Here is a 26,535-nt window from a genome sequence, read left to right as displayed (position 1 = left end):
AAGGAAAGCATGTGTGTGTGAGGGTGTGTGTGTCAGGGTGTGTGTGTGTCAGGGTGAAGGTGTGTGTGTGTGTGTGTGTGTGTATGTGAGGGTGTGTGTGTGTGTGAGGGTGTGTGTGTGTGTGTGAGGGTGTGGGTGTGTGTGAGGGTGTGAGTGTCAGTGAGGGTGTGTGTGTGTATGAGGGTGTGTGTGAGGGTGTGTGTGAGGGTGTGTGTGTGTGTGTGTGTGAGGGTGTGTATGTGAGGGTGTGTGTGAGAGTGTGTGTGTGTGAGGGAATGTGTGTGTGTGAGGGTGTGTATGAGGATGTGGGTGTGTGTGAGGGTGTGTGTGTGTCTATGTGTGTGTGTGTGAGAGTGTGTGTGTGAGTGTGAGGGTGAGGGTGTGTGGGTGAGGGTGTGTGTGAGGGTGTGTGTGAGGGTGTGTGTGTGTGCGTGTGGGTGTGTGTGTGTGTGTGAGGGTGTGTGTGTGAGGGTGTGTGTGAGAGTGTGTGTGTGTGAGGGAATGTGTGTGTGTGAGGGTGTGTATGAGGATGTGGGTGTGTGTGTGAGGGTGTGTGTGTGTCTATGTGTGTGTGTGTGAGAGTGTGTGTGTGTGTGAGGGAATGTGTGTGTGTGAGGGGGTGTATGAGGATGTGGGTGAGGGTGTGTGTGTGAGAGTGTGTGTGTGTGTGAGAGTGTGTGTGTGAGGGTGAGGGTGTGAGGGTGAGGGTGTGTGGGTGAGGGTGTGTGAGGGTGTGTGTGAGGGTGTGTGTGTGTGCGTGTGAGTGTGTGTGTGTGTGTGAGGGTGTGTGTGTGTGAGGGTGTGTGTGAGAGTGTGTGTGTGTGAGGGAGTGTGTGTGTGTGAGGGAATGTGTGTGTGTGAGGGTGTGTATGAGGATGTGGGTGTGTGTGTGAGGGTGTGTGTGTGTGTGAGGGTGTGAGTGTCAGTGAGGGTGTGTGTGTGTGTATGAGGGTGTGTGTGAGGGTGTGTGTGTGTGCGTGTGAGTGTGTGTGTGTGTGTGAGGGTGTGTGTGTGAGGGTGTGTGTGAGAGTGTGTGTGTGTGAGGGAATGTGTGTGTGTGAGGGTGTGTATGAGGATGTGGGTGTGTGTGTGAGGGTGTGTGTGTGTCTATGTGTGTGTGTATGCCAGTCAGACAGATAGATTTGGGCTGGGTTGGGTTCAGGTGTGAAGCTCCTGCAGTCAAATAACATGCCACATTTTAAGTCACCGTAGCACTATGGCTTCGCAGCGCCAGGATCCCAGATTCGATTTCCGGCTCGGGTCACTGTCTGTGCGGAGGCTGCACATTTTCCCCGTGTCTGCGTGGGTTTCCTCCGGGTGCTCCGGTTTCCTCCCACAAGTCCCGAAAGACGTGCTGTTAGGTAATTTGGACATTCTGAATTCTCCCTCCGTGTACCCGAACAGGCGCCGGAATGTGGCAACTCGGGGCTTTTCACAGTAACTTCATTGCAGTGTTAATGTAAGCCTACTTGTGACAATAAAGATTATTATAATGGCCGCTTACATAATGTACCATATAGCTGCTAGAACGTGTGGGACACAGCTGATGTTCCCTCTAACTTAGTCGTGCCGAGCCAGTTTGTCAGTGCAGTCCCTTTCAGATCACTGGACGGCTATGCATGCGTGCATCTTAAAGGAAGTCTCACATGTGCACAACCTGTTTGCACTTTGCAGTATCTTCCAGATTTCTGTTTTCACTGGCAGAGTGGCTTCTGACCAGAGGATACAGATTTAAGGTGATTGGCAAAAGAATCAGAGGGGAAATGAGACAAAGTTTGTTGAGGGAGCGGGTTGCAGTGACCTGGGAATGCACTGCACGGGAGGATGGTGGCAGCATATTCAATCATAATTCTGAAGCAGAAGTTGGTTGAATACTTCAAAATAAATTTTTGGCTGCAGGGAAAGGGAAGAAGGAGTGGAAATAATTGGATGACTCTTTCACAGAGGTGGCACAGGCACAAGGGACTGGATGGCATTGGGAAAGTGGAGAGCATTTGGTCAGGACTCCAATCTTGGTGAGCAGAGCAGTGGAGGGTCAGAGAGAACGGCGAAGCAGTAGAAAATCCGGAGAGAATCACGTTGCCCCATTCTGCCCGCCATTCGCCGATGATGTCACGAAGTTTACACCCACAAGGGGCGAGAAATGTATTTTTTTTTAAATTTAGAGTAGCCAATTCATTTTTTCCAATTAAGGGGCAATTTAGCGTGTTCGATGCACCTCCTTTGCACATCTTTGTGTGTGGGGCGAAACCCACGCAAACACGGGGAGACTGTGCAGAGACCCAGAGCTGGGATCGAACCTGGGACCTTGGTGCCGTGAGACTGCAGTGCTAACCACTGAGCCACTGTGCTGCCCTGAGAAATGTATTAGAATGGATTTCAATAAATTTGAATATAATTAGCTAGCCCCCCCCCCCTTGCCTGCCGTCAGATGAGTCAGCATCCCCCCCCCCCATACCCCCACTCCTCAATGAATACAACAGCATTTCAAAAATGAGATTCAGTTGAGGGGGTCCCTCCGGAGGTGTCAAGGTAAATATAACTTCCATGGGAAGAGCGACATGTCCGGGCATTGCCCTGGCACTTTCCCCTGGCACAGGCTGGCACAGCCAAAATGCCAGTGTCAGCCTGTGCTGGGGGCCATGGTGGGGGCTCCATGGGGGGTGGGGGGGCTTTCCAGTTCTGGGTGCTGGGGGGGGGAGGGGGGGGAGAGCAGGCAATGAGGGGGGGAACTTGCAGGCACGGGGTGGGGGGGTGGGGGTGGGAGTGAGCAGGCACTGACGGGGGGGATCGCTGGTGATACTTCCACGGCGGTAGGCGGTGGTGGAGCCCCGGTGATTGTCTAGGGGATGGGAGGCGGTGGAACCCCCGATGATTATCCGGCTATTTAGTGGGGATGTTGAGCCCCCATGGTTGTTGGGGAGGGAGGGGGAGGGGGAGCACCTGATGATTGTCCGGAGGTGCTGCCTGGACTGGAGGGCATGTCTTGTGAAGAAAGGTTGAGGGAGCTAGGGCTTTTCTCATTGGAGCAAAGAAGGGAGAGGTGACATGATAGAGGCGGACAAGGTGATGAGAGGCATGGATAGGGTGGATAGCCTGAGACTTTTTCCCAGGGCGGAAATGGCTGTCACGGGGGGACATGTTAAGGTGATTGGAGGAAGGTATAGGGGAGATGTCAGAGGTCTGTTCTTTACACAGAGAGTGGTGGGTGTGTGGAATGCACTGCCAGCAGAGGTGGTGGAGTCAGAATCATTAGGGACATTTAAGCGAGTCTTGGACAGGCACATGGACAGCAGTAAATTGAAGGGGTGTAGGTTAGGTTGATCTTAAATTAGGATACGTGGTCAGCACAACTTCGCGGGCTGAAGGGCCTGTACTGTGCTGTACTGTTCTATGTTCTATTTGCCCTGCTTTTATGTTCCATTCTCCTTGCAATGGACATCAACATATCATTTGCCTTCCTGATCACTTGCTGTACCGACATACTGACTTTAGGTAATTCCTGTACCAGGACACCCAGATCCCTCTGTACCTCAGAGTTCTACACTCTCTCTCCATTTAAATAATTTGCTGCTTTTCTATTCTTCCTGCCAAAGTCGACACGTTCACATTTTCCCACATTATACTCCATCTGCCAAATTTTTGCCCACTCACTTAACCTGTCTATACACCTTTGAGGCCTCTTGACAACCTATCTTGGTGCAATCGGAAAATCTGGCTACCATGCATTCATTTAGCACGGCAGCACGGTAGCATAGTGGTTAGCACAGATGCTTCACAGTTCCAGGGTCCCAGGTTCGAAACCGGCTTGGGTCACTGTCTGTGCGGGAGTCTGCATGTCCACCCTGTGTCTGCGTGGGTTTCCTCCGGGTGCTCCGGTTTCCTCCCACAGTCCAAAGATGTGCGGGTTAGGTGGATTGGCCATGCTAAATTGCCCTTAGTGTCTAAAAAGGTTAAGTGAGGTTGCTGGGTTACGGGGATAGGGTGGAGGTGTGGGCTTGGGTAGCATGCTCTTTCCAAGGGCCGGTGCAGACTCAATGGGCCAAATGGCCTCCTTCAGCACTGTAAATTCTATGATTCTATGATTCCTTCATCCAAATCATCAATGTAGATTGTAAGTAGTAGAATCCCTGCAGCATTCCACTTGTCACAGCCAGCCAACACGGAGAAGAACCATTTATCCCGACTTCCTGCTTCCAGTTAGCTAACCAAACCTTTATCCACACTAAAATGTTTGCTGCTCACACCGTGTCACCTTGCATTAGTCAGTAACGTTTGATGTGGCACCTTATCAAATGCTTTCAGGAAATCCAAGTTCACCACATATACAAGTTCCCCTTTATCGATCATCCTTGTTACTTCCACACAAAAATTATAAATTAGTAAAACATTATTTCACTTTCACAAACCCCTGATCACATTATGATTTTCTAAATATCTGCTGTAACGTACTTAATTATGAGTCCAGCAACGTCCCTATGACAGATGTTACGCTAACTAGCCTGTAGTCTCCTAGTTTCAGTGTCCCTCCTTTCTATAAATCGACTACTTTCCAATCCACTGGAACCCTTCCAGAATCTAAGGAATTTTGGAAGATTATAACAATGTAGTATCTCTGCAGTTGCTTCTTTTCAGACCCCAGGATGCAGGCCATCTGGTCCTGGGGACTTGTCTGCCCTTAGGTCGAATAATTCCCTCAGCATCTTTCCCCTAATGATGGTTATTGTTTTAAGAGCCTCCCCTCCAGTTTACCTCTTGACTTTCAAGTATCTTTGGAAAGTTTTCCAAGTCTTTTTGCAATGATGACTGACACAAAATACCTGTTTAAACGCGCTTGCAGTCCAGCACTACCCTGTTCGTGAGACAATATGTGGGATCCAGAACCAGAGAGAGCAATCAGCTCATTGTTAATGTCAGTCCACTAGCTGAGGTGCAGTGACTCAAATTCTACCAGATATACAGTATAACGGCATCAGTAGAGAAGTCTTCTTTTACATAAGATAGCTGGAATGACAATGGTACATTTAAAGTCTTCTAGTTGCTTGAACAGGTTCTGCTCTTCCTTTTGAGCTGAACCATGGAATATTTACACTGACAGTTTTAAATACAAAGATTTTACTGCCACAATCTATTGATTGATTGATTGTCACATCTACTGAAGTACAGTGAAAATAATTTTTCTGCAGCCAAGGGAACGTACACAGTAAACAAAAAGAATAATCGACAGAGAACATTGACAAATAGTACATCGACAAATAGTGATTGGTGACAGTGCGGAACAAGGGCCAAACACAGCAAATATATTTTTAAAAAATGTCTTTTTATAAATTTAGCGCACCCAATTCATTTTTTTTTTCCAATTAAGGGGCAATTTTAGCATGGCCAATCCACCTAACCTGCATATCTTTGGGTTGTGGGGGCGAAACCCATGCAGGCACGGGGAGAATGTGCAAACTCCACAGGGACAGTGACCCAAAGAGCCGGGATCGAACCTGGGACCTCGGCGGCGTGAGGCAGCAGTGTTAACCACTGGGCCACCTTGCTGCCCCAAACATAGCAAATATAGCAACTTTCATTCATTCATCACCTCAGCAATTTTAGAATCATAGCCAAATATGAAATCCCTCTGGTATATGGAGCTGCGCAGATCAGATACATTCAAAGGAGTGGATGCTGCAGGTGGCAACGGGACCATGCAGCCATCGAGGTGTGGCTGAGTTTAGTTAGTCCGGTTTAGTTAACTAAGTGGTAAGTGGTAAGTGCCCCCCCCCCCCCCGCCCCCGCCCCCGCCCCCCAGAGCTCTCCTCAACCAAAACTCCCTCCCGGCCAGATCACACCTGGGGTGGCTCACCTATTCCGGCTGGAGCCACGGTTCTGTCACGCTCTATTTCTTTCCACGCACCCCTTGATAAATGAATAAATTGGTTGCGAGTAAATGATTCCAGGACGACATAACACACATGCCATTTTTCACTTCCTTTGGTCTCCCTTTCAGAGACTGACTGACTGATAAGAGTGTGCCAACGTACAGCTCATTTCAGAGGCAAATTGGACACTTGACTTCAATACATGACTTGCAAAATGTAAATACCTCCTCCGAGATTGTCAAAACACGGTAGATTTAAAGATAAGAAAGGAAAGGAAAGTAACAATAATATTCACTTAACTGTATGTGGAGATCCATCAAGGTTGTTTGCTCACTTGCCCTCTCCTCAAAGCACACTTCTTCTTGCAGTATCCACACAGGGGGACTGGAGGAGTTGTGCGAGGGAGAGAGCTTTGTTTTGTGTTACTGGGGCGGGAGGGGTGGTGGGTGGGACAGGGAGGGGAAAGAATCAACGTAGCTTATTTTGAAAACGGATCCCGGACAAAAAGAACCACACACAGCTGGGCAAGTGCTGAGTCCAACGTCTTGATCACAGATCCCAAATCATATCCTCGGTGAACAGCCAAATCTGAAGGGACACAGGCTCGGGTTCAAACCGAAGCCATTGAGAGATAATCACACACACACAAACATGCACAAAAAAAAAAGGAATGCCTGAGGGTGGGGATGGTCCAGAGGTGAACTATCTCTGCGTTTTGCCTGGTGTATTTTGAAATCACCTGTCTCTGGAGATTAGTAAAGTGTAACTAGAGAGAGAAAAAAACTGCTTCTTATCCATTAACCCCTTCTCCTTCAGTCTCCAGTGACACGATTTTCTCGAGTTCATTGTAAATAATAATCTTTATTATTGTCACAAGTAGGCTTACATTAACACTGCAACGAAGTTACTGTGAAAATTCCCTGATCGTCACATTCCGGCGCCTTTTCGGGTACACAGAGGGAGGATTCAGAATGTCCAATTCACCTAACAAGCACGTCTATCGGGACTTGTGGGAGGAAACCGGAGCACCCGGAGGAAACCCACGCAGACGCGGGGAGAACGTGCAGACTCCGCACAGACAGTGACCCAAGCCGAGAATCGAACCTGGGACCCTGGCGCTGTGAAGCAACAGTGCTAACCATTGTGCGACCGTGCCTTGAGGCCACTGAAGGACAACAAACAGCCCCCTTTCTGAGGCAAATTTTCATTCCAGCGCCGTCCTTCCCCCGCCCCATTTCAAAATGAGGTTTGGCAACATTTCCTCATGAGGTAAAGTACCAGAGGCCCAGGTGAGTGGCTGCCCCTGGCCCGTCTTCAAGCACTGCGCGCACTTAGCCCCACCCAAAGTGGGCCTCTGATCACAAATCATTGGCTGACCCTGACCCAAGTCACTTTCCTCCAATCACAGGTTTGGTTGTCCTCCATCCGCTGAACAGTAGCAAGTTTGCACGTACATTTTCAGTTGTAAGATGAGAGTTGTTTCATGACCGAATTCAGTTCAGAACAATTTGCAATCATAGAATCTATACCATGCGGAAGGAGACCATTCGGCCCATTGAGTCTGCAGCGACCCTCTGAAAAAGCATCCTACCCAGGCCCACTCCCCCACGCTAGCCCTGTAATCCCGTAACCCCAACTAACCTGCACATCTTTGGACTGTGGGAGAAAACCGGAGCACCCGGAGGAAACCAGCGCATACACGAGGAGAACGTGCAAACTCCACACAGACAGTGTCCCAAGCCGGGATCGAACATGGGACCCTGGAGCTGTGAGGCAGCAGTGCGAACCACTGTCCCATCGTGCTGCCCCAATCATGTTTCACCAATTCAGATTGTCCAATTTTGACTGGTACGTACCTCAGGATGTTTTACTGTGTTAAAAGCTGTACTTAGAAACACAACAAATAGGAGCAGGATTAGGCCATTAGGCCCTTCGAGCCTGCTCCACCATTCAGTATGAACATGGCTGATTCTCCATCTCAATGCCATGTTCCTGCGCTCTCCCCATGCCCCCTGACACCTTTAGAATCCAGCAATCTATTTTCTTCTTAAATATATTCAGAGACTCGGCCTCCCCAACCTTTTGAGGTAGAGAACTCCACAGGTTCACCACCCTCTGAATAAAGATGTTTCTCCTCCTCTCAGTCCTAAATGGCCTATTCAATATACTGAGACTGTGACCCCTTGTTCGAGACCACTCCACCAGTCAGAGGAAACAATATCCCTGTCTGTCCAGCCCTGTCAGGCGTCGGTATGTTTCATTCTTCTACATTGCACTGAATACGGGCCCAGTTGCTATATTGTTCCCACCACATCCTCAGAACATACCAAAACGCGTCACAGCCAATTCATTATTCACGAAAGAGCATCAGAGGCACCTTTAGGCAAATGTTGGAACCAATTGAGGCACGGAAAGGTGCCACATACAGCAAATGAGGTGTCAGATTAGTTAACCTCCTTTCTTCCCTAGCCCAGTCAAAGAAGACAATCGGAAGATCAATGCTTTCACAATGAGTATTGGCTATGGCTCCACGTGTCTATGGTGATATGCATCACTGTAAATACACAAGGGGTTAATGTAGATACACTACAACTAGGTAAACACTAGAGGGAGCACCAGAGACAACATGACATGCAGACATACAGCTGATGAACACATCGAATAGGACACAACCAATGGGCAGTCAAGACACCCAGAGGTGACACTACCACAAGGGGGCAACCCATATAAAAGGACAGGGCACACATGCTCTTTCTCTTTCCACAGGTGACCCTTAGAGAGAAGGACAGGGGGCAGATCAGAGCATCACACCCACTGCATGGCTTAGAGCAGACTGGTTAGTTAGATTGAGTTACTATAGCAAGATTAACAGGAGAGTTCAATACTGTTCAATAAATATGTTAAACCTATCTCCAAGTCTGAAGCTTCCTTTGTCGGAGCATACATCAAGGAAGCAGCTGATGCTACACGAAGAAGCATAACACAACAGGGTCCAACTCTTGTCTCAAAGTCAAAGGGCGAGATTCTCCACTCCCGCGCCAGTTGGGAGAATCGCCTAGGCCGCCAGCATTTCCTGGGACGCCGGTCCACCGCCCTCTCACGATTCTCCAAAGTGGCGGGAACGGCCCCATCGAGTTCCGTGGGCCGCAGGCCGGAGAATCTCCGGAGACACCCAAAATGGCGATTCTCCGGCACCCCCGCTATTCTCAGGGCCGGATGGGCCAAGCGGCCAGGCCAAAACGGCGGGTTCCCCCCGGCGCCATCCACACCTGGTTGCTGCCATCGGGAACAGCGCAGGAACGCTGGGGGGGCGGTCTGTGGGGGGGAGGGGGGATCCTGCACCGGGGGGTACCTCAAATGTGGCATGGCCCGCGATCGGTGCCAACCGATCGTCGGGCCGTCCTCTCTGAAGGAGGACCTCCTTCCTTCCGCGGCCCCGCAAGATCCGTCCGCCATCTTCTTGCGGGGCGGACTCAGAGAGGACGGCAACCACGCATGCGCGGGTGACGTTAGTTATACGGCGCCGGCCGCGTCATCTGTGCGGCGCCGCCTTTAGGCGGCGACAAGGCCTGGCACGTGTAGATGACGCGGCCCTGATCCTAGCCCATTGTCAGGGCCTGAATCGGTCTGGATCGGGGCCGTTTCGCGCCGTCGTGAACCTCGGGAGTGGAGAATCCCGCCCAAAGTTCCCAGGTTTAAATGCTACTCCAGCGCAGGACGGAGGGAGTGCTGTACTGTCAGAGGTACTGTGTTTCAGATGACACATTAAACCAAGGTCCCCCCTGCCCACTCGAATGGATGTAAAAGATCCTTTGTCACTATTTCAAAGAAGAGCAAGGGAGTTAGTTCCAGTGGCCTGGCTGTTATTTACCAGGCAATAAACATCACCAAAAACCAGATTATCTGATTATTTTCACATTGCTGCTTTTGGGAGCTCGTTGTGCACATTGGCTGTTGCATTTCCTACTTGACAAGCGTGATCTACCAGCCTCATCACGCCCGACTCGGGACACGACGAGGCCGTTAAATCTCACGAGAGCCCGCTAGTGATATTTACAATGCTCATTACGCCCCCCCCCCCCCCCACCCCCCCCCCCGAGAGCTAATGAGATCTCGCAAGGAGCTACGATCTGGATCTCGCCCTCAGTGGGCGTGATCCAGATTTGCATATCCAAGTGAGTAGTTAGCCTCGCTTGAATATGTCAACACCAGAGTTGCCCAAGGCGAGGGATCGAATGGCCTTGCCTCTGACTTCCACACATGTGGGCAACTATAGATAGGTGAGCCTCACGTCTGTTGTGGGTAAAGTCTTGGAGGGGATTATAAGAGACAAGATTTATAATCACCTAGATAGGAATAATATGATTAGGGATAGTCAGCATGGCTTTGTGAAGGGTAGGTCATGCCTCACAAACCTTATCGAGTTCTTTGAGAAGGTGACTGAACAGGTAGACGAGGGTAGAGCAGTTGATGTGGTATATATGGATTTCAGTAAAGCGTTTGATAAGGTTCCCCACGGTAGGCTATTGCAGAAAATACGGAGGCTGGGGATTGAGGGTGATTTAGAGATGTGGATCAGAAATTGGCTAGCTGAAAGAAGACAGAGGGTGGTGGTTGATGGGAAATGTTCAGAATGGAGTTCAGTTACAAGTGGCGTACCACAAGAATCTGTTCTGGGGCCGTTGCTGTTTGTCATTTTTATAAATGACCTAGAGGAGGGCGCAGAAGGGTGGGTGAGTAAATTTGCAGACGACACTAAAGTCGGTGGTGTTGTCGACAGTGCGGAAGGATGTTGCAGGTTATAGAGGGACATAGATAAGCTGCAGAGCTGGGCTGAGAGGTGGCAAATGGAGTTTAATGTAGAGAAGTGTGAGGTGATTCTCTTTGGAAGGAATAACAGGAATGCGGAATATTTGGCTAATGGTAAAGTTCTTGGAAGTGTGGATGAGCAGAGGGATCTCGGTGTCCATGTACATAGATCCCTGAAAGATGCCACCCAGGTTGATAGGGTTGTGAAGAAGGCCTATGGAGTGTTGGCCTATATTGGTAGAGGGATTGAGTTCCGGAGTCATGAGGTCATGTTGCAGCTGTACAAAACTCTGGTACGGCCGCATTTGGAGTATTGCGTACAGTTCTGGTCACCTCATTATAGGAAGGACGTGGAAGCTTTGGAGCGGGTGCAGAGGAGATTTACCAGGATGTTGCCTGGTATGGAGGGAAAATCTTATGAGGAAAGGCTGATGGACTTGAGGTTGTTTTCGTTAGAGAGAAGAAGGTTAAGAGGAGACTTAATAGAGGTTTACAAAATGATCAGGGGGTTAGATAGGGTGGACAGTGAGAGCCTTCTCCCGCGGATGGAAATGGCTAGCACGAGGGGACATAGCCTTAAACTGAGGGGTAATAGATATAGGACAGAGGTCAGAGGTAGGTTCTTTACGCAAAGAGTGGTGAGGGTGTGGAATGCCCTACCTGCAACAGTAGTGAACTCGCCAACATTGAGGGCATTTAAAAGTTTATTGGATAAGCATATGGATGCTAATGGCATAGTGTAGGTTACATGGCTTTTGTTTTTTGACTTCCCATGTCGGTGCAACATCGTGGGTCGAAGGGCCTGTACTGCGCTGTATCGTTCTATGTTCTATGGTCCAGGCGTAACGGCACTTAGGGGGGCAGCTGCCGCCAAGGCGCAATGGGGAAAGACCACTGTGTAAGGTCTTTCCAGCAAATGTACACCGAGGGGCAGGTAACAGTGTAAACCCCCCCTCGGTCTGGGCACCAACACTCCAATGTATAAAACAAACATGACAATGTAAATATTTAAGAAGGAATTGTAATGTAAAGAGTGACATGTGTATAATATTATCAAAATTGAATGGAAGAAAGTCAAGGCAATGTGTAACTCTGCCGGAAATGTACAGTCAAGACAATTTGAAATGTTTCTGTAATGCTTATGATAAATTTTATGAATAAAGTATATTTTTTTGAATAATAAAAAACTTAGGGGGTCTCCCAGGAAATCGGAGGCCACTGGTGGGCGTGCTTTGAGCAGGTTGGTACCCTGGCACTCCTGATGCCACCCGGGCACCTAGAACCCTGGTGATGGCACCCTGGCAGTGCCACCCTGGCACTATGTGTCAGGTTGCCCATGCCAAGGATCAGGCCCGGGGGGGTGCCCTGCCCTTCTGAGGTGGGATGCCCAGGGGTGGGGGGGTAAGGCTTGAGGACCCCCAAATTGGTGAGTTGGCATTTGGGGGGAGGCCCAAAGGCCACGGTCGGGGTGGGGGGGGGGGGGGTCGAGAGATCGGGGCACCATTTACAAATGCGCCCTGATCTCTTCCTGCACTGGCAAGCTGAGCTCGTTGGTGCAGGAAATGCCTCTAAGTGCAGCCTCGGTGGTCCTTTCTGAGGGCCAAAAAAGAAGCAGCATCCCGTTTAATAGCGGGGTTGTTCTCGGCCCCCGACAGCAGTGACTACACTTCAAAAAGCCTCCCGAGGCATTCCCCCGGAGTCGAGGATGATTTGCATCTGCACTTAGATAGCAGGTAACTGAGGATTCCAATGCACAACTGCAGTCTCTGGCACAGGTGGGCAGACAGGGGTTGGAGGAGCGTGTGGGTGGGGTGCCGGGTTGCCACGCATTCCTTTCGCTGGCTTCATCTTGCTTGTGGTCGATGTCGGGATGGTCGATGTGTGCTCTTGTTGACAGGAAGTTCCCATGGTATGGAAAGTGGTCCACGTTGTCCAAGGGTGTCATCGTTGATTTTGACAATGGAGGGAGCAGTGCTGTGTGGCAGGTGCAGGTTGGTAGAGGACCTTTGTCTAACGGATGTTTAGTATAAGGCCCATGCTCTCATTTGCCTTGGTGAAGGTGTTGACGATGGCTTGGAGCTTGGCCTCCGAGTGTACGCAGAGGCAAGCATCGTCTGCATTCTGTAGCTCAATGAGAGAGGGTGGGATGACCTATTGTGGACTGCAGGTGGAGGAGTTTGAACAGATCCCCATTTTCTCCGGTGGGGAGCTAGCTGAGGGTGAGATGGTCAGGATCACGGCTTACAGGCCATCATGGAGCAGGCGGAGGATAGTGACAAGCTTTAGGGGGCCGTCCGAAATGGAGGAGGATGCTCCATGATAACTCACGATTATAGAATCATAGAATTTACAGTGCAGAAGGAGGCCATTCGGCCCATCGAGTCTGCACCGGCTCTTGGAAAGAGCATCCTACCCAAGCCCACACCACCCTATCCCCATAACCCAGTAACCCCACTCAACCAACACTATGGGCAATTTTGGACACTAAGGGCAATTTAGCATGGCCAATCCACCTAACCAACACATCTTTATGCTGTGGGAGGAAACCGGAGCACCCGGAGGAAACCCACGCACACACGGGGAGAACGTGCAGACTCTGCACAGACAGTGACCCAGCGGGGAATCGAACCTGGGACCCTGGCGCTGTGAAGCAATTGTGCTAACCACTATGCTACCGTGCTGCCCAAGTGTCAAAAGGTTTTGTGAGGTCAAAGAAGGCCATGTGCTAGAGTTGGTGCTGTTCCCCACAATTCCCCTGTCGTTGCCAGACACAAGAAGCCGATTATCTCGTAATTTTCGCATTGCTGTTTGTGGGAGCTTGCTGTGCACACATCGACTGTCACAGTTCCTACATTACTATGGTCGCTGCACTCCATTCACTGCAAAGCAATGTGAGACGTCCAGTGATCACCAAAAGTGCTCAATATACGCAAGTCTCCTTTCTTTTTGATTCATCTTTTCTCCGAACCCCTTCTCCCATTATTCTGGAGGTGAGTGCAGTCACCGATATTTGGTTGACCAATAAATTCATTCATTCAAACTTTTCCATTCCTTGTCCAGAATCGCAAAGTGCTGAAAGCAAGCAGCTTCTCGACAATCAAAACACTCCCTGTACAATGGGCAAGGCAGTCAGGCAGCTAAAGTCTTCGAACAGGAATGTCAGAATGTAAAGTTGGTAATGCCGCAAATTACTGCTGCTTTTGTCCTGGGATTTAGGGGAAAAATCTTCCGAATGCCATTGCGCCTTATGGATATTCTACAACCAGACAATAGGATCTGAGGTGGGTTTTGCGGGGGGAAATATCTGTCGGAAGGATATTATCACTGCTGAAACCCAATAGGCAGCGTGAGTTCCATCAACAAAAAAGGAGCTCCCACTCCTTGTTCTTGTTGTTGCTTTGAAGTTATAAACCTGAAGGCAGGTGGTTACTTCCTACAAACGTCAGAAGGTTACTAATATCCTACCCTCTGCAGCCCTATCTTCCTACCATGCACTGCTTGAGGGACCTCACGTTCGGCCCGAAACATGTTCTGTCTGTTGTGTTACCGTGTGGGCATCACGGTAGCACAAGTGGAAAGCACTGTGGCTTCACAGCATCAGGGTTCCTGGTTCGATTCCCCGCTGGGACACTGTCTGTGCGGAGTCTGCACGTTCTCCCCGTGTCTGCGTGAGTTTCCTCCGGGTGCTCCAGTTTCCTCCCACAGCACAAAGATGTGCAGGTTAGGTGAATTGGCCATGCTAAATTGTCCTTAGTGACCAAAACGGTTAGGAGGGGTTATTGGGTTACAGGGATAGGGTGGAAGTGAGAGCTTAAGTGGGTCGGTGCAGACTCGATGGGCCGAATAGTCTCCTTCTGCACTGTATGTTCTATGTTCTATTCTGCGCTACATGCACCCCTTGATTCTCCCCTTCTTCCCTACTTCCTGTGGTGAATGTATAGTACGAGTAATTCACCAGTGTATTAGTATCATGTTCTGCCATTGTATTACAGCTATGTTATGTTGTTGACCTTGTGAGCCCCACCTATGGGCCATTGTGTGGCTTCACCCACAGGGGGATATGTTGGGGCATGTACGGGCTCCACCCATGGCTCCTCCCCTTGAAAGGAAGTATAAAGAGCAGTTGACCTGTAGGCGGTTCACAGTATTGTACCAGTCACAGGCAGGCACTGTTTTAATCTGATTAAAACCACGGTTTACTTCTACTCGTGTCATTGAGAGAATTGATGGTCGCATCACTTCCCGACCACACATGCAGCCTGCGTCGCAACAGTCGAAGTGAGAAGCACATTAATGCTTCAGACCTGCATTTTCCCAGGAGTGCAGTGCTAGGTACCAGGTAGGCAGCACAGTAGCACAGTGGTTAGCACTGTTGCTTCACAGATCCAGGGACCCGGGTTCGATTCCCGGCTTGGGTCACTGTCTGTACGGAGTCTGCACGTTCTCGCCGTGTCTGCGTGTGTTTCCTCCGGGTGCTCCGGTTTCCCCCCACAAATCTCGCATGACATGCTTATTCAGTGATTTGGACATTCTGAATTCTCCATCTGTGTACCTGAACAGGCGCCGGAGTGTGGTGACTAGGGGCTTTTCACAGTAACTTCATGGCCGTGTTAATGTCAGCCTAATTGTGACAATAAAGATTATTATTATCATTTTAGTTAAAAATCTGAAGTAAAAGCAGAAAGTGTTGGAAATACTCAGCAGGTCAGCCAGCAAGTGTGGAGAGAGAAAGGAAGTTAACGTCTCTGTTCCGTGACCTTTAAAAGAGTGAGTGAATTGGGGTGGAGAGAGAGTAGGAAGGTCCGTGAGGACCAGAGAGATTAAATGACAAAAGTTTCACGGGGAAAAGTGATGATGAAACAAGTATAGAAATAAAATAAGTGTCTAGATGAGGTGCGAATGGCAGGATAGCAGCCAAATACAATGTAAAGGAATTAACAAAAAAGCAAGAGAAAAAAATAATGAGTAAAAAACATAGAGCAAAATAGAGACAAAACTTGTGACCTTAAACTGTTGATCTCGAATATTGGGTCGAGAAGGCGAGAAGTGCCCAGTCCGCAAAGATGTAGTCCAAGGCACAATTCAAAATGCTATCCCTGGTTTATAATTATTTCTTTTCATCCATTTATTCTCCCGATCCCATCCCCCGCTCCCCATTTTCTTTGTCTCCCCAGGGTCTTTCCCGAAGGTGATAAGGTGCTTTGAGCATTGCAGGTTTTAACCAAGAAGAATAAATGGCGGCACCTCTGGACTGACATCAATATCAGCAATAAAGATCAATAGCGGAAACTTCATAGCTCAAACCTCCCTCGGAAACAGAGGCCCACACTCAAGGGGTGGCCATTTTTCATGCTGGCACAGCACACCTCCTCCCCAATGGAATTTCTGGGACAGCCCGTCATGTGACATGTGGTCTCCCAGGCCAAACTATTCGCCATATTGTGAATGAAGGTATCCTACGAAGATATACCACAGGAGTCAATACAATCAACCTCAATGGTGTGAGGTGGCCACAATGAGAAACCCCACTGGCTGGCTGCCGGAACGGAGGATCCCGCTGCCGGCGGGGGCCCGTCACGCTGCAAAACGGGGTTGGCGGGACGGAGAATCTCTCCTTCCCTCCACTGTCACTGGGTCAAAGGCCTCGAGCTCCCTTCCTAACAGCACTGTGGGTGTATCGAAAACACGGGGACTGCAGCGGTTCAAAAAGGGCAGCTCACCAACACCTTCTCAAGGGGCAATTAGGGACGGGCAGTAAATGTTGGTGCCCTCATTCCGTGAACGAGTAAATATTATAAGAACAGCAGACAGCAGCAGGATAGTCCAGCCAGGTTTATGAAGGCTAGCAGTTTCTGCAGCGGCCTTAGTGCATCTGTCACATTCATCAGCGTTGTCATTGCCTTCCTGAAAACCCTGAGTTTGAAGCTGGTGGTGATAACACAGCACTGAACCAAACATGAGAGGAGCTTTACCTAAAAAAAACCTCCTTCATCAGTGAGGGAGCCACTTGTATTTCACGGTGCAATGGTGATGATTGACTCTGGAGGAAGTCATGAATAATGGATGGCATATCAAAGTCACGGACGGCTGTTGGTTCTTTGGCATCAATGAGGCTTTTTATGTGCACTGCAATTTTAAAACATGCTCTGACAAAGCAGGAAAAATTATTTTGTGCTGTAAAGTGTTCTAACCATGCCGAGCAATATGCAGGCTTTGCTGGTCGCAGTGGAGGTGGGGGTCTGGGTAGCACGGGTCTACCCAGACCCTGTGGTCACCTGAAGATGGATCTAACAGAAGGATCCTGGCTATGGAAGGCCAGTTTAAGACTGGTTTGTTACTGCCAGCAACAATGGGATTAGTGAGCGTTTTGTTGCTGCTGCGTTTGATCGAAGGGATCAGGTGGTCAAAATGTCACAGCCAAACTGTGCGCATACAGGGACTGCTGGAGGGCCACAACAGTTTGGCTGGTCTGTGGCAATCTTATCCCCAAGGAACGGACAGGAAGTTTGGGCTTGTTGTCTAATGGAAAACACAGCCTGTAAAGTTATTGAATGTGCATTTTGTCAGTTAAACACGTACCTCGGACTGTTTTGTGGGCAGCACAAGTGGATAGCACTGCGGTTTCACAGCGGCAGGGACCCAGGTTCGATTCCCCGCTGGGTCACTGTCTGTGCGGAGTCTGTACGTTCTCCCAGTGTCTGCGTGGGTTTCCTCCGGGAGCTCCGGTTTCCTCCCACGGTCCAAAGATGTGCAGGTTAGGTGGATTGGCCATGATAAATTGCCCTTAGTGCCCAAAAAGGTTAGGAGGGGTTATTGGGTTAGGGGATAGGGTGGAAGTGAGGGCTTAAGTGGGTTGGTGCAGACTCAATGGGCCGAATGGCCTCCTTCTGTGCTGTATGTTCTATGTTCTATGTTTTATTTAGATCTCTTGCACAATACAGGCATTGGACAGAAAAAGTTGACAACTTTGGACTCTGCAATAGGTAAAGAGACTCCCTTAAGACACTTTGAAAGGTGCCTTTAGTCCACGTTTCTGACCATTGGTCCGAATATCTCCTTAGGCGGCTCAGTGTCATATTTCGTTTGATAACACTCCTGTAGCACCTTGAATTATGTTGAACGTGCTACATAAATACAAGATTTCATTGCTGTCAAGTATGGAAGCTCTGGGCTGCTATTCTAGAGATGTCTGGGTATATATTCAGAAGTTTAAATATAGTTGAACTATGGGCAGCACGGTGGCGCAGTGGTTAGCACTGCTGCCTCACGGCGCCGAGATCCCAGGTTCGATCCTGGCTCTGGGTCACTGTCCGTGTGGAGTTTGCACATTCTCCCCATGTTTGCGTGGGTTTCATCCCCACAACCCAAAGATGTGCAGGGTAGGTGGATTGGCCGCGCTAAATTGCCCCTTAATTGGAAAAAATTAATTGGGTCCCCTCAATTTATTCCCAAAAAATAGTTGAACATATTTCCTGACCCTATTTATTTTTGTTCCAGGAACCCAAACTCCAATGAGACACATTGCATAGAGCTGGAAAAACATTTGCCGAAAGACCTTCATCTTGGTTCTAATGGAATCTCTCAGTGGATGTACTGTGGGTCAGGAAAGTTTCACCTGTGACCAAAGGTTAGGAACATTGTAAACTTATTCTTGCATGCTGTGGCAGTCTGTATTAGGGGTATTACGGTACCTAGGTTGAGGCTGTAAGATCATTGGTGTGGGAGGAACCTGAGACAGGAAGATCATTGGTGGAGCCTGCCTGCCAGTTCCGCCCAGTAAGGCGGAGTATAAGAGTCTGTGTCTCCCCAACAGCTGCATTCTGTACCTGTGCTGCTGGGGAAACATCTAGTCCAATAAAGCCTTCAATTGTCATCCAATCTCGCTTCTGGAGTTATTGATCGAGCATCACATGCTTACAATTTTGAGGGAATTGTCAACGCTCCAATGCATCGGACTGATCTGTTCCCCGCTGCTCGTTCATGTATTTGCTTTGTTTGGCCCTTGTTTCGCACTGTAACTAATTACTTATTTGTCGATGTACTTTGTCGATTATTCTTTTTGTCTGCTGCGTACGTACCGTGTATGTTCCCTTGGCCGCAGAAAAATACTTTTCACTGTACTTTGGTACATGTGACAATAAATATATAAATCAATCAGTCAATCAATCAATGTCTTTCACATATTTATCCAGCATCATTTGGAAAAGAAACGGATAATGTGGCCACTATCTTATTGTCGTGTGCGAGACTTGGCTGTGCACTCATGGGTTGTCATGTTTCCTACATTACACGAGTCACTACACCTGGACAACAAAGCAATAATTAATTGTCTGTAAAGCATTCTGTGATGCCCTGAAGTTATGAAAGGCGCCATGTAAATGCAAGTCTTCCTTGTTCCTAGGTATTTGAACTGTGTCACCTTGCCCCATTGAGTGAGGGCCGGCCGGCCGATGCAAGACTCACAATTCCTTAGCCACCATTAGAGACTGATTGGACACTTATTACAGATAAAGGATGATAGATAAACAGAAAGAGTCTTGATTTACTAGTCCTGTGAGGCCAAGACGACGGCGTGTCCCTCAGGCCCTTGTTGGGGGTGCAGGATACCTTGGAAACATCTTGAAAGGTCAGGCCTGTTAACGAGATAATTCCCCCACATACCTTAGAGACAGGTAGGGGGGGGGGGGGGGGATTGGAAAATGCACTGGCTCACCTTACTGGTATGAAGTCAGCAAAGCAGTTCCAGCTGCGGTGTCTGATAGCCGGTGATCGATGGTGTCTAAGTGGTGTTTTATAGTCAAGCACTCGACATAATCACAAACTGCTCAGCAGGCTGGCTCCCAGATCAAAGGTGAGAACGGGACAGATAAGGAATGCCCCAAATCAACAAGAAATAAAGAAATTATCTAAAAGGGGCAGTAGCGGCAAGTCGCTTTATTGTTCTTTTCAATGATATAATAATGCTATTAACAAATGGAATGTTAATGGCGAAAATGTGAAAAGATGTCCTCCGAGGTCCTGCTCTTTTGTTTTGTTTATTTTTGCTGCTTTTCTAAGAGCGAGGCCTGCATTCCATTTGCACCTTTTAAGACCACAGGGCAGTCCAAAGCTTTTTACAGTCAACAAAGTACTTCTTGAAACTTGGCGGGGGGGGGGGGGCGATTTTCTGGCCTTTCCCAGCGGCGGGATTACAGGCCCCATGAAGGTGTCCCCCGTCCCCCCCCCCAACCGGGGGAGACGGGGCGGGCGAGCCATGTAAAATGCCGTAGACACCAGCGGGATTGAAAGATCCCGCCGGCAGGCAATGGTGAGCCTTCTCCGCGCCAGAAGATCCCTCCCCATAGTCACTGCTACCATGTAGGAAACATGGCAGCCATTTTGCGCACAGCAAGCTCCCACAAAGAGCAACGGTATAAAAACTAGATTGCGGGCTTTCCGGTGCTGTTTGAGGAATACTGGCCAGGACACAGGAGAGCACTCTCTTGTTCTGCCTCAAAATAGTGCCCTGGGATCTTTCTATGCCCACCTGAGAGGACGGAAAGGGCCTGAGTTTACCACAGTCAAAATAAAATGGTGCTCGAAACGCTCCGCAGAGCTGATTGCATCTCTGGAGAGCGAAATCCAGTTAATTTTTCCAGTTTGTGACCTTTCGCCGGACTTTAATTTCCCATCTGATCTGAAAGACAGCACCTCCAACAATGCGGCACCCTTTCAGCACTGCGCTGGAGTCAGCCCAAGACCGGAAGAAACTACCGAGTCGTGAACACAGCCCAGTCCATCGCGTTTTTATGATCATGGTTGATTATCAAGTTCAATACCCTGATCCCGCCTTCCCCCCATATTCCTTGATCCCTTTAACCCCAAGAGCTATATCTAATTCCTCAACTACTTTCTGTAAAGCGGATTGCACAGATTCACCATTCTCTGGGTGAAGAAATTTCTCCTCACCTCAGTCCTAAAAGGTTCACCCCTTATCCTCAAACTAGGACCCCGAGTTCTGGACTCCCCCCACCATCGAGAACATTCTTTCTGAATCTACCCTGTCTGATCCTGTTGGAATTTTATAAATTTCTATGCGATCCCCTCTCACTCTCCTAAACTCCAATGAATATAATCCTAACTGACATAGTCTCTCCTCATACGACAGTCCCGCCATCCCAGGAATCAGCCTGGTAAACCTTCGCTGCACTCCCTCCAGAGCAAGACCATTCTTCCTCAGATAAGGACACCAAAACTGGACACAATACTCCAGGTGTGGCCTCACCAATGCCCTGTAATATTGCAGTAAAACATCTTCACTCCTATACTCAAATCCTCTCGCTATAAAGGCCATACCATTTGCCTTCTTTACTGCCCATCAGATGAACTAAAGCTATTTGAATTCTAATCCACCTATATTTTTTTGATTAAGCTTGGGCACAAACACAAAGTAGGACCATTGGTCAGTTTGAGTGGCCAAATATGAAGCAATTTGTCCATCGGATCCAATAGCGGCTGCAAGAATTTCAATATTCCATTAAGTGAAGTAGATTTGAACTCAAAATGAGTAACTCATGACCCCCCAACATCTGGGCAGCATGGTAGCATAGTGGTTAGCACAGTTGGTCCACAGCTCCAGGGTCTCAGGTTCGATTCCCGGCTTGGGTCACAGTCTGTGCGGAGTCTGCACGTTCTCCCCGTGTCTGCATGACTTTCCTCCGGGTGTTCCGGTTTCCTCCCACAGTCCAAAGATATGCGGGTTAGGTGGGTTGGCCATGCTAAATTTCCCTTCGTGTCCAAAAAGGTTAAGTGGGGGTTACTGGGTTACGGGGATAGGGTAGAGACGTGGGCTTGAGTAGGGTGCTCTTTGTCAGGGCCGGTGCAGACTCGATGGGCCGAATGGCCTCCTTCTGCACTGTAAATTCTATGATCACTGTCCACAATCTACAAGGCACAAGTCAGGAGTGTAATGGAATACTCTCCACTTGCCTGGATGGGTGCAGCTCCAACAACACTCAAGAAGCTCGACAACATCCAGTTCAAAGCAGCCTGCTTGATTGGCACTCCATCTACAAATATCAATTCCTCCACCTCCTTAAATGTTCAGTCCCTCCACCATAGGCGCACATTGGCAGCACTGTCTATCATCTACAAGATAGACTGCAGCAATAAGGCTCTTTCGACATCATCTTCCAAATCCGCAGCTTCTACCATCTACCTTGAAGGACAAGGGCAGCAGATGCAAGCGAACACCATCACCACCTGCAAGTTCCCAACCAAGCCACACACCATCCTGACTTGGAGATATATCGGCCGTTCCTTCACTGTCCAGGAACTCCCTCCCTAACAGGATTGTGGGTGTACCTATGGCAGCATGGCGGCACAGTGGTTAGCACTGCTGCCTCAGAATGCCAGGGACCCGGATTCGATTCCAGCCTTGGGTCACTGTCTGTGCGGAGTCTGCACGTTCTCCCCGTGTCTGCGTGGGTTTCCTCCAGGTGCTCCGGTTTCCTCCCGCAGTCCAAAGATGAGTACAGGTTAGTGGATTGGCCATGCTGAATAGTTCCTTAGTGTCCAAAAATGTGCAGGTTAGGTGGGGTTATGGGATTACAGGGAAAGGACGGGGGAATGGGCTTGGGTGGGGTGCTCTTTCAGAGGGTTGGTGCAGACTCAATGGGCCGAATGGCCTCCTTCTGCACTGTATCGATTCTATGAAACCACATGGACTGCCTTCTCAAGAGAAATTAGGGATGGGCAATAAATGCTGGCCAAGCCAGCGAAGCTCCCATCCCCCATGAACGCATAGGTATTTAACGAAAACAGATAGCAGCAGAATAACCTAGCTGGGTTTGTGAAGGCTGGCAGCTTCTACAGCAACCTTAGTGAATCTGTCAAGTCTATCAGGGTTGCTTTTGCCTTTATGAGAATCATGAGTTAGAAGCTGGTGGTAAAGATATTCACCTGAACCACTCCTTGAGGTAATTTGCCACATTCGTACCACATTTTGGGCTAAAGGCTTTTTCCCGAACTCCCTACTGGATATATAGGTGGCTATCTGACCTTTATGGCCCACAGTTTTCAGCCCATCCTCAAGTGAAAACATCTTCCCGCCCTTCTGTCAAACCCCTTTCGTAATCTCAAGCATCAACACTGGAGCACGTCATTGTGGCTGCAAACAGACCTGCGAATCCTCAGCACGCTCTTAAACAAAACAACCAGGAATTTATTCCTTTGTGCATGTCAGCACGCGTCTCACGTTATCAATGAGCCTCGAGGGTGGGGTGGGGTGGGGGTGGGGGGGGGGGGGGCGGTGTTGGGAGGTGGAAGGACAAGGAGCTAAGGGACCACCTGGGCTGATCCATAGCCTGGGTAATGTTGAGGTCAAAAGTGCAGGGGGGGGGGGGGGGGGGGGTAGTCAAACTTACCAGAGAAACCCCAAGGCAATAAAAGCGCATGAACTGCATCCTGTAAGTCGAGATTGCACCTGCTCCTAATCGCAGGCTGTCTGCACCCAGGTCAAAGGTACGAGGCAGCTCATACCACCCATTCTACTTTCCAACTACAGGCCTATGTAGCAAGGTGGGACCATCCAGCAGACAGAGAATGCAGAGTGACCCTCACATACACAGAAATCTGGAAAAGAAGGACCATTGATTCTTACAGGGCCAGCCAAATTTTCACTTCTTACTGGGATGTTTGAAGTGTTTCGATATCATCACAACAACCAATTGATTGAAGCACTAACACTGAATTGCTCCAAGGTATACTCAATAAATCACCTAGTGTGCCAGTGGGCGATATCTTGTCCATTCGGTGAATTTGGTGATGGGGTCATTTCATCAAATAGGAGTCAGCCCCCCTCCATCTCCACCCTGAGTAAGTCCAGGGTGGGAAAGCCTGTGAACAATGTTCCCTCCGCACAGCCAATTGAGGCCCTTAAGTAGGCAGCTAATGTCTGGCATTTACCCAGCAGCTGGCAGGGGGTGGCGGGAGAGCGGATGCAGGCGGGCCTCATTCAAAGGCACTTGGTGCCCGGTGGAGTGACCCGGCATAGGGGGGGGTGCCTGCTGAGAGCCTCTCCCCTGTCCGTGCTGCCAACACTCCTACCCATCCTCCCCCAACCCATGACCACCTTCCTGTGTCCCTGCTCGATCCTCGGCCACGGGTGGGTGTCACAGCAGCGGTAGCCACCATCTCCTTTGTGGCGCTGCTGATTAGAAAAGCTGGGTTTTGATTGGCCATCAACTCTAGGGTGGCAGGATGTCCACCCCCAGTGTCTTTGATATCCAGGAACAAACAAAGAACAATACAGCAGAGGAACAGACCCTTCAGCCCCCCCAAGCCTGCACCGACCATGGTACCTGCTTAAACTAAAACCGTCTGCACTTACGTATCCTTCAATTCCAACCTGTTCATATATTTCTCTGGATGTCCCTTGAATGCCGCTATCGTACCTGCTCCCACCACCTCCCCAGGCAGTGCATTCCATATATTTACCACCCTCTGTGTAAAACGTTTGCCTCGCACCTCTGTTCTAAACTTCTCCCCACGCACTTTAAGCCTATGTCCCCTAGTATTTGACTCTCCTACCAGGAAAGAGCATCTGACTATCCACTCTGTCCATGCCCCTCATAATCTTGTAGACCACTATCAGGTCGCCTCTCAACCTCCGTCATTCCAGTGAGAACAGACCGAGTTTATCTAACCTCTGCTTATAGCTAATGCCCTCCATACCAGGCAACATCCTAGTAAACCGCTTCTGTACCCTCTCCAAAGCATCCACATCAAGACCAACCGCAGCATCATCATCAAACCAGCAGACAAAGGAGGGGCCACTGTCATACTGAACAGAACGGACTACTGCAAAGAAGTATACCGACAACTGAACAACCAAGAACACTACAGACAGTTACCCGCAGATCCGACCAAGGAACACATACGCCAACTTAACAGACTGATCAAGACCTTGGATCCAGATCTTCAAAGCACCCTACGTGCTCTCATCCCAAGTACTCCCCGCATTGGAGATCTCTACTGCCTACCGAAAATACACAAGGCCAACACACCAGGCCGTCCTATCGTTTCAGGTAATGGGACCCTGTGTGAGAACCTCTCTGGCTACATCGAGGGCATCTTGAAACCCATCGTACAAGGTACGCCCAGCTTCTGTCGCGACACAACGGACTTCCTACAGAAACTCAGCACCCATGGACCAGTTGAACTAGGACCATTCCTCGTCACAATGGACGTCTCGGCACTCTACACCAGCATCCCCCATGACGACGGCATTGCTGCAACAGCCTCAGTACTCAACACCGACAACTGCCAATCTCCAGACGCAATTCTGCAACTCATCCGTTTCATTCTGGATCACAACGTCTTCACCTTCGACAACAAGTTCTTCATCCAGGCGCACGGAACAGCCATGGGGACCAAATTCGCACCCCAATACGCCAACATCTTCATGCACAAGTTTGAACAAGACCTACTCACCACATAGGACCTTCAACCGATGTTATACACCAGATACACAATGACATTTTTTTCCTTTGGACCCACGGCGAAGAATCACTGAAACGACTACACGATGACATCAATAAGTTCCATCCAACCATCAGACTCACCATGGACTACTCTCCAAAATCAGTTGCATTCTTGGACACACTCGTCTCCATCAAGGACGGTCACCTCAGCACTTCGCTTTACCGCAAACCCACGGATAACCTCACGATGCTCCACTTCTCCAGCTTCCACCCTAAACACATTAAAGAAGCCATCCCCTATGGACAAGCTCTCCGTATACACAGGATCTGCTCAGACGAGGAGTAGCGTAATAGACATCTACAGACGTTGAAAGATGCCCTCGTACGAATGTGATATGGCGCTCGGCTCATCGATCGGCAGTTCCAACGCGCCACAGCAAAAAACCGCACCGACATCCTCAGAAGACAAACATGGGACACAACCGACAGAATACCCTTCGTCGTCCAGTACTTTCCCGGAGCGGAGAAACTACGACATCTTCTTCACAGCCTTCAACACGCCATCGATGAAGATGAACATCTTGCCAAGGTCATCCCCACACCCCCACTACTTGCCTTCAAACAACCGCGCAACCTCAAACAAACCATTGTTTGCAGCAAACTACTCAGCCTTCAGAACAGTGACCATGACACCACACAACCCTGCCATGGCAATCTCTGCAAGACGTGCCAGATCATCGACATGGATACCACCATTACACGTGAGAACACCACTCACCAGGTACGCGGTACATACTCGTGCGACTCGGCCAACGTTGTCTACCTCATACGCTGCAGGAAAGGATGTCCCGAAGCGTGGTACATTGGCGAGGCCATGCAGATGCTGCGACAACGAATGAACGGACATCGTGTGACAATCACCAGACAGGAATGTTCCCTTCCAGTCGGGGAACACTTCAACAGTCAAGGGCATTCAGCCTTTGATCTCCGGGTAAGCGTTCTCCAAGGCGGCCTTCAGGACGCGACAACGCAGAATCGCCGAGCAGAAGCTTATCGCCAAGTTCCGCACACATGAGTGCGGCTTCAAACGGGACCTGGGATTCATGTCGCATTACATTCAACCCCCACCATCTGGCCTGCGAAATCCTACCAACTGTCCTGGCTTGACACAATTCACACCTCTTTAACCTGGGGCTACCCCATCTCTGGATCTGTAAAGATTTAATCACCTGCTAATGCTCGCATTCCAAGCATTGTCTGGCATCTTTGAATCTGTCTATATATATGTTTCTGGAACATACCTCTTCATTCACCTGAGGAAGGAGCAGTGCTCCGAAAGCTAGTGACATCGAAACAAACCTGTTGGACTTTAACCTGGTGCTGTAAGACTTCTTACT

The 26,535-nt window shown here is 49.3% G+C and overlaps 1 protein-coding gene across 4 annotated transcripts in view; it reads right to left on the bottom strand.

Annotated features, from left to right (window-relative positions):
- Positions 1-26,535, bottom strand: part of sema3b (sema domain, immunoglobulin domain (Ig), short basic domain, secreted, (semaphorin) 3B) — a 421,273-nt gene that overhangs the window by 237,179 nt on the left and 157,559 nt on the right. Inside the window, exon 1 of one of the 4 annotated variants that reach the window (XM_072472975.1) lies at positions 6,168-6,498. The exons of 2 other annotated variants lie outside the window; for them this stretch is intronic. The gene's annotated coding sequence lies outside the window, so the exon portion shown is untranslated. Of the gene's footprint in view, positions 1-5,851; positions 5,872-6,167; positions 6,499-26,535 lie in introns of those variants that run through there. One more of the 4 variants, XM_072472979.1, reaches the window with a different exon arrangement.

This window comes from Scyliorhinus torazame, chromosome 13, assembly GCF_047496885.1.
Source record: "Scyliorhinus torazame isolate Kashiwa2021f chromosome 13, sScyTor2.1, whole genome shotgun sequence".
Taxonomy (NCBI): Eukaryota; Metazoa; Chordata; class Chondrichthyes; order Carcharhiniformes; family Scyliorhinidae; genus Scyliorhinus; species Scyliorhinus torazame.
The sequence above is the reverse complement of the archived record's forward strand: the minus strand, read 5'-3'. Positions and strand labels throughout refer to the sequence as shown.